We start from the raw sequence: 7,291 nt of genomic DNA, 5'->3' as shown, positions 1-7,291 counted from the left end.
TTGCTGACAATGATTTTGAGGGTGACTTGCTCGAAATGTATTTGAAAAGTTTAAAAGCAAGAATGAATGTAGATGATGGCAACATGACAAGAGAATATGTGGGGGAATATTATTATTAAGATTCCATAATGGTGACAATCAATTAATTGATTGGAGATTGAATATGTTAAAATTTTGAAAACTTTCACAACAATTGATTTATTGAGCAATAAATTCCAACGACAAACTCTAAAGTGCATTGGGAATCTTAATTCACTTTGAGGGCTCAACTTGTCTCATAACAACCTTAAAGGACATATTCCATAATCTTTCTAGAATTTGAAGGTGCTTGAATCATTAGACATTTCTTCAAACAAACTCATTGGCAAAAATTCCTTATGAATCAACGAATTTGACATTTCTTGAAGTTTTGAATCTTTCCCAAAACCATCTCATTGGATTTATATCTTGACACAATTAGTTTGAAACTTTTGGAAATGATTCATACAATGGGAACTTAGGGCTATGTGGATTTCCATTATCGAAAAAAATGCATAGTTGATGAAACACCAAAGCCTTCAAAAGGAGATGTAGTGTTCAAAAAGAGATTTGAATGGAAATTCACATTGATTACATATGGATGTGGATTGTGGTATTTGGCTTGTTTCTTGGGGGTCTCATTTTCTTAACTGGCAAACTTAAATGGTTTGTTAGGATTATTGAAGAGAATATGCACAATAAGAGTAGAAGGTATAAAAGGGGCACTCGCAAACAAAGAGCAAGAAGAGACTAACCCATTCCAATTGTATTTTATTATAATGTGTTGTATAATATAAGTGGTTTTTTACATTATCATGTTAGCAAATAATCTATATTGTGATTATAGAAGTGTAATCTTATTTATAGAGTTGAAATGGTAGACTATTTTTCTTGTTTCTTATTAGCGCAATAGTTATTAGGTACATTGTTTTTTCGAGAGTTGGTGATGGGTTGAAATTTATTATGCTAAAATACAAATAGTGAAAATTTACTCAACCTAGATACAATTGGTTTAATAATCATGTGGCCTTACACAAATACAACATGACTCATTTAATAAATAAGTTAAGTTGAATTGTAAATAAAGTGACACAAATAACATGTTTAACACCATTCTAATCTAATATCTGCTAATAGGATTTTAACCTAGATAATCTATTAACACAATTATAACTTGTTTTTACCTATTTCAGATTTTGAATTTATAAAAATATTATTTTAAAATACTTTTTAGTTATTTTAGTGTTCAAGCTTTAACTTTTTAAATCTTAATCAATTTAATTACTATATGTCTATAATATAGTCAATATTAAAAATTTATATAAGGGGAATAGATTTATATAAGGGTTGCATCCGATCCATTATAAAGAGGCAGCCAAGGCCAAAAGCCCTCTGTTTTCTCCAAGACAAAGGTCTTCATCTTCCCCAAGATTGATGTCTATGGACCCCGCATTTTTGCTCATGCGCTTCCACTTAATGACGAACTCGTTTTTTATTTAAAAAATGATTTATTGTTTAGAAAATGACTTGGAGTCGCCACTTATTTTTGTTTTATTTTTAAAGGGTAAACAAAATAAGAAAGAAAACCCTAAGTGTGACTCCTTATTTGGAAAAGATGGTTTGTAAAAAACCGGATCTAGACTCGGGGGTCAGGTTACTTATTGGGAAGGTACGGTAAAGACCGTAGTACCCCTCTAAGTCCCTAAAAATGGGTCTCTACAAATAAAATGAAGCAAGCATGAAAATTGATTAGTAGATCAAGAGATACCAAAATGATCACATGCAAGGATGTCAAAACAAGTCATGGAGAATGGCCAAAGTGAGAGTGCATGGGTACCTTAGTAGCAAGCGAGTAAAGCGCTATCATGAAATGGGGTTAGTGCACAAGAATTAGTATAAAATATGTCATACATGTCACTAAACAAAATATGAAACCACCAATGGCACACATGACACTTCAGTCAAATTTATTTTTTTTAGGAAAACCTCACCAATGTTGGACCCCCACCAAAGCCTAATTTATTTTTGCATGAATCAATTTCGTAAATTCCATCACTTGGAATTACAAGAAATAAATTCACGCTTATTTTAAAACATTTAAAAATCATTGAAGATGTGAAAAAGGCTTGCCAAAGAGAAAATGACAACCAAATTTTATTGAAAATGAGATTTTTAGGACCTAAAAACTTTAGGGATGAAAAGTTGTAGAGTTGGGATTATTAAAAGAACTAAAATCTAGAAAATTATTTTGAAGAATGGGATTTGGAAAATTATTTTCAAAATTAAAGATGGTGAAATGGGAAATGGCACGTGGCCCCAAAGGTGGCCATGCAAAAATGCGTAACTGGGGGCAGTGTGCACACAGATGAGAATTATTGCACCACCATTATTGTGGTATTTGACAGTTACTTAGGTTTTACCACCAGGTCTCTACCATGGGCAGGTGTCATTCTTGTAGACTTCACTGGGGCAGACACCTAGCTTTGTTGCAAGGACGTGGCTGAGGGAGATCAACTCTGGAGTCTCACCGGTGGCACAACCAAACATATGACTTCGGTCACCGACACCAATCTCCTTGTAGCAATCAAGCACATCTGGTGCATGGCGGGTGGCTTCGTCATTGAATTCATTTCTTGCTTTCCAAATCCAGTACATCTATCATCTTTCACATTTCTTTCAGCTGTGTTTTCTAATGGGACAGAAACAGTTGATCTCTTTAATTCATCTCTTCTAGTTGGAGACTTCTGGAAATCACTTGTTCTTGACTGCAAAGAGAATAGAATTATTCTTCCAGAAACACCGACTTCCTTTCTGGATTCAGCTGCCTGATCCGGCCTCACATTAGTTCTGGGGACAATTTCGGGTATAACAACTGATTTGTTAAAGCCTGAAAAATTTGCTATTGAATGGGCCTTTGCAGAAATCCTCTTTGAAGCTGTTGAATTAGGGGCTGTTGTCGAGCTTGCCAAAGTTGTTTTTGGACCAGTGTTTAAATTGACCCTTTGAGGAGTATTGGGTACACTTCCTATGGATGCCAAACATTTTGCCTTCTCGTCAACAGGATCCGAATTTTGAGAGACAGACAGCCTTCCCAGAGATTTTGTTTCATTCATACTCGGCTCTGTGTTTTGTGAAATGGATAACTTGCCCCAAACTAGCCTTTGTGGTGTTTTCTGTCAGTTCTGATAAATTCCCACATGAACTGAATCTAGATTCCGAATGATCACTTAATCGAGTCACATTACCAATTGCATATGGCTCTATGCGCAAGAGATCTACAACCTAGACTCCAACACAACATTGGTTGTACGAGCAACCCAGGAGCTTCCCCTCAGGAATGTTAAGATCTGATAACCTAAACCATCCTGCATCCACGGCACCAATGGCATCTTGTTGGTTCCTATGAAAAAAAACTTTCAGGCTTTCATGCAACCCACAGAGTAGAGTTTTCCCATCAGGATTGAAGGTCATACAATGCACTCCAGTGGTCTCAGGTCCAGCGACAGGGGAAGTGTCCCAACTCCATTATAAACTCATTCAGAGCTTGAAATGCCAAGTGAAGGGGTGGTGAGCGATCAAACTTGGAGAAAACACCCTAGAGAGAGTCATCTGAGTCATTGAGTGCCTCTTTCAAAAGCTTCCAGTATAACGCTTCTAGTTGCTTCACATGTGACTATACCACCTTTCTAATATGCGCCATAATTGGAGGTATCTTCATCAAGATAAAATGAGTGAGGTCTTGCATTCTTAACCTTCCTTAACTTCCCCAATCTGTTGACTTTGGCTACATTTACACCGATCCTTCCCTTAAGAACCTGCATTTCATCAGATGAAATTCTTTCTTCACGAATGCAAAGTTCTGCTTGCAAGTATTCCAGCTGCTGGCGCATTTTCTGTATTTCATTTCATGTCCAATCTCTATTAGCAATGGATTCATTCTGAACATTGTGAACACGATCAACATATTTGCTAATATTAAGAGTTTCCTCAGCATGGATATCAACAGGATTGATGCAAGCTCTCCTAACAGTCTTGATATTTCCATCAAGTGAGCGCTCTAGTACACTGAGGACATAAAGTAAGCTGACCGAAACTGCATGCAGCCAAACAACTCAACCTATTTCCAGTTGGGCACCTTTCGGTCAAGCAATATCTGAGAGAGACCCAATATTCTTATTATAGAATGATCTAATTCGCTCACCCCAACCTGCAGCCACAATGACGAGACCCCATGCATGAGGACTGATGGGTATGAAGGGCGTGGATGTCTTTAGTGAAATGGGTGATGGGAGATAATGGGAAGTGGGTTTGATAGTCATGAAAAATGGATTTCAAGGGAAAGCTTTGGAAGGATGCTAGGGGGGGATGCACGTAAATTTCATGCACAAGGGAGGATAGAAAAGAAATGAATGGGGAATGAATGGTGGGGTGGGTGATGGAAAGTAGTGGGAGAAATGGGATTGTGGGTATGTGAAAGATGAAAGGAGGTAGTGGGATGGGTACTGGATATGGGCAGTGGGCATGATGACAGTGGGTATGTTGGGTGTAATGGGTGGAAAGGTGATGAGATGGGATGGTTTTGACAGTGGAGACAAGGGCATGGCGAACTTATGCATTGAGGAAATTATGTTTCGAATACACTGACGAACCATGGCTGCAATATTATCCTATAAATGGTTCTCAAATGGTAACCGGAAGGCAACAGTCAAGACCAATGTTTTAAAAACCGGACCGGATCCGTCGGTCCAACAGGTTCAACCGTCGACCAGTCGCATTTCCGATCCAGTTTACTCTATTAAACCGTTTGGGTATTGGATCGGCCACGAACCGCCTAAACCAACGGTCGGACCGATGACCTGGTGGAACCGGACGGTTCGAAACGAACCGAACGGTTCAAATTACCCCCTCATTTTGTAAGCATGGACAGGTTCCATAAAATTTAAATGTTTTTAACTAAAGCCCATGCTAGGCCTAGTCTTATGACAAAGCCCACACACACCCACCCCAACCATTTTATGGGCTAAGTCTTGAGCCCACAAGACTAGGTCGTGCCTTTGCCCAAGTGAGGATGGCTTTTATAGGAGTCATTTGACTCCTTATTCCTCTCATGTCCGATGTGGGATTGCTAACTAATATCAATGAAAAAAATATAACAAATCTCCACCAAGAGGGTTTGAACTTGGACCTCCGATTCTCTAGTCTACCTAGGACACCACTCAACTACATGCATTTTGTTATCTATTATGCCAAAAAAAACAATATCTATTAGATTTAAAATTGTTTTATAATATTAAATAAAAATAATATAATATTTTTTAAAATTATAAAATTAGTTTAAATTTTCATTTTTAATATATTCACATTTAAATATTATACATATTTCATTTAATAAAATTTAAAATATTAATATGATTTAATTTGATAATATCAAAGATATAAAATAATATTATTGATTTTTAATTTATTCATATATATTTTTAATTAATTTTAATTTTAATAATATATAAATTATATATTTATAACGTCATCGATTCGACTGCAGTTCGACCATCGGTCCAACCAGTGAACCGTGAACTGGTAACTTTTTCGGTTCGATGACCGGTCCGGTTCTAAAAACATTTGTCAAGACTGATGGCATGATGATGAATCCCTTGCAACTTGATTTGTTGTTGGGCCCACATCAAGGCTGGATGTCAGAAGCTCCATTTTAATGATAGTGATTGTTGAATGCGAAAGATGCATGGGAAACTACATCATCTGGTTCAAAACAAAGTTGGCTAGGCTGAATAGCAGAGCAGTCCACATTCCTAGGATCACAAGCCCAATCTCAGGAATTCTACAAGTCCATTTTCGAAGCGGTAGACAATGCGATACACCATGTCCCATTTGAGCTTGATACATTTGCTTCAGTAGTCATGGTTACAACACCCTTTTCTGTCATATCCAAGTTATAAACACTTGTTTGATCTGGATAAAATAATCCCCAGTTCCTTTTAGATCCCAAACCAGGCTTCCTGTTCTCATTGAACAATGAGAAGATATGGCCATCTAGTTTCTTTCCTGGCTTTGCAGGAGTGTCGATGTCATTGATGACATGACGGATGAGATTGGTGTTATAAGCATTATCAGGAGTTGCAGTTGTCTTCTTAGGTGATCCTTCTGAAGGCCAACCTGTCTCAATGACAATAATTTCGATTGTTCTGAAACTAAGAGCCATCAATGCAAAATATGGAGCATCAATTTGAGCATCAAACATGTTAGTGTAAAGCAAAACCAATGTTTGGATCAATAGCTTCTGAGGATGACTCAAATAGAGCATAGTCTAGAGACACATTGTTCGGGGAATCTCTGTAGGCATAGTAAGGATAAATATCAACCATGAAAGGGGACTGATTCTCAACAAGAAATCCCAATACGGGTTTGAGAAGGAATGCATGGTTGTTATCAAAAACCTTTGCAGAGGGTGGAAATGACTGAGACAAAATTCCTAGGGAATGGGTGCTTGAAACTTTGATCTTCTTATGCAAACCAGCTTTTCGTAGAGTTGTGAGGACGTTTATCATGGCAGGTAACACCATGGAAGGGGTATTATTGGGGCTTTCTTTGAATGGGCTTTATGGGCCTCCATTTGTCCAGTCCTGTTATCAGGATCTCAGCTAATGATAACTTGTTGAAAAAGACGTCTTTCTCAACAACCATATTGGTTTTCTCATCAGGAACTGCATCAGGACACTCTTTGCTAGCATCATTATCTGTTTCACCAAGATCTTCTGTTTTAGTCTCTTTTCTCAACTTGAAGTGATATAGTGCAACCACCACCAGAAGAACCCAAAAATCCCACTATTTTTATCATCAGAATCATCACAATTAACGTGTGCCGCTTCTCCCTTCTCAAACATAGGGTCTACATCAGCATGCACGAACGGTTCTCGGACCTCTCCATCTTAGGAAACCCTTCCTCAAAATCACCTTCTCCTCCTATGCTGTTACTGCACGCAGTAGCCAAGCCAGTACCAGAAGCAGCAGCAACATTATCAGTGGCCATGAGGTAACATCTGGCCATTGAACCCCTCTTTACGTCCCAAATTTCAACAAACCTCAGATGTACCCATTCCGAGAAATAGACCTTCAAGATGAAGGACTGCAGATATATAGTCTTTAGATTTGGGAGCGTCTAGAAGCTTCTCAGGTAGCGGAAACTCAGAACAAAGGGCTCAAGAGAAACATCAGTTGCAACAAGCTCCAAGGAAGGAAAGAAAAGAAACCGGAACAG

General features: G+C 38.0%; 1 pseudogene; it reads right to left on the bottom strand.

Annotated features, from left to right (window-relative positions):
• Positions 1 to 5,698: 5,698 nt before the first annotated feature.
• On the bottom strand, positions 5,699 to 7,081 carry LOC100267931 (glucan endo-1,3-beta-glucosidase 13-like; annotated as a pseudogene).
• Positions 7,082 to 7,291: the final 210 nt, after the last annotated feature.

This window comes from Vitis vinifera, chromosome 3 (genome assembly GCF_030704535.1).
Source record: "Vitis vinifera cultivar Pinot Noir 40024 chromosome 3, ASM3070453v1".
Lineage (NCBI taxonomy): Eukaryota > Viridiplantae > Streptophyta > Magnoliopsida > Vitales > Vitaceae > Vitis > Vitis vinifera.
Note: the sequence above shows the minus strand (reverse complement) of the source record. Positions and strands in the feature narration are given on the sequence as shown.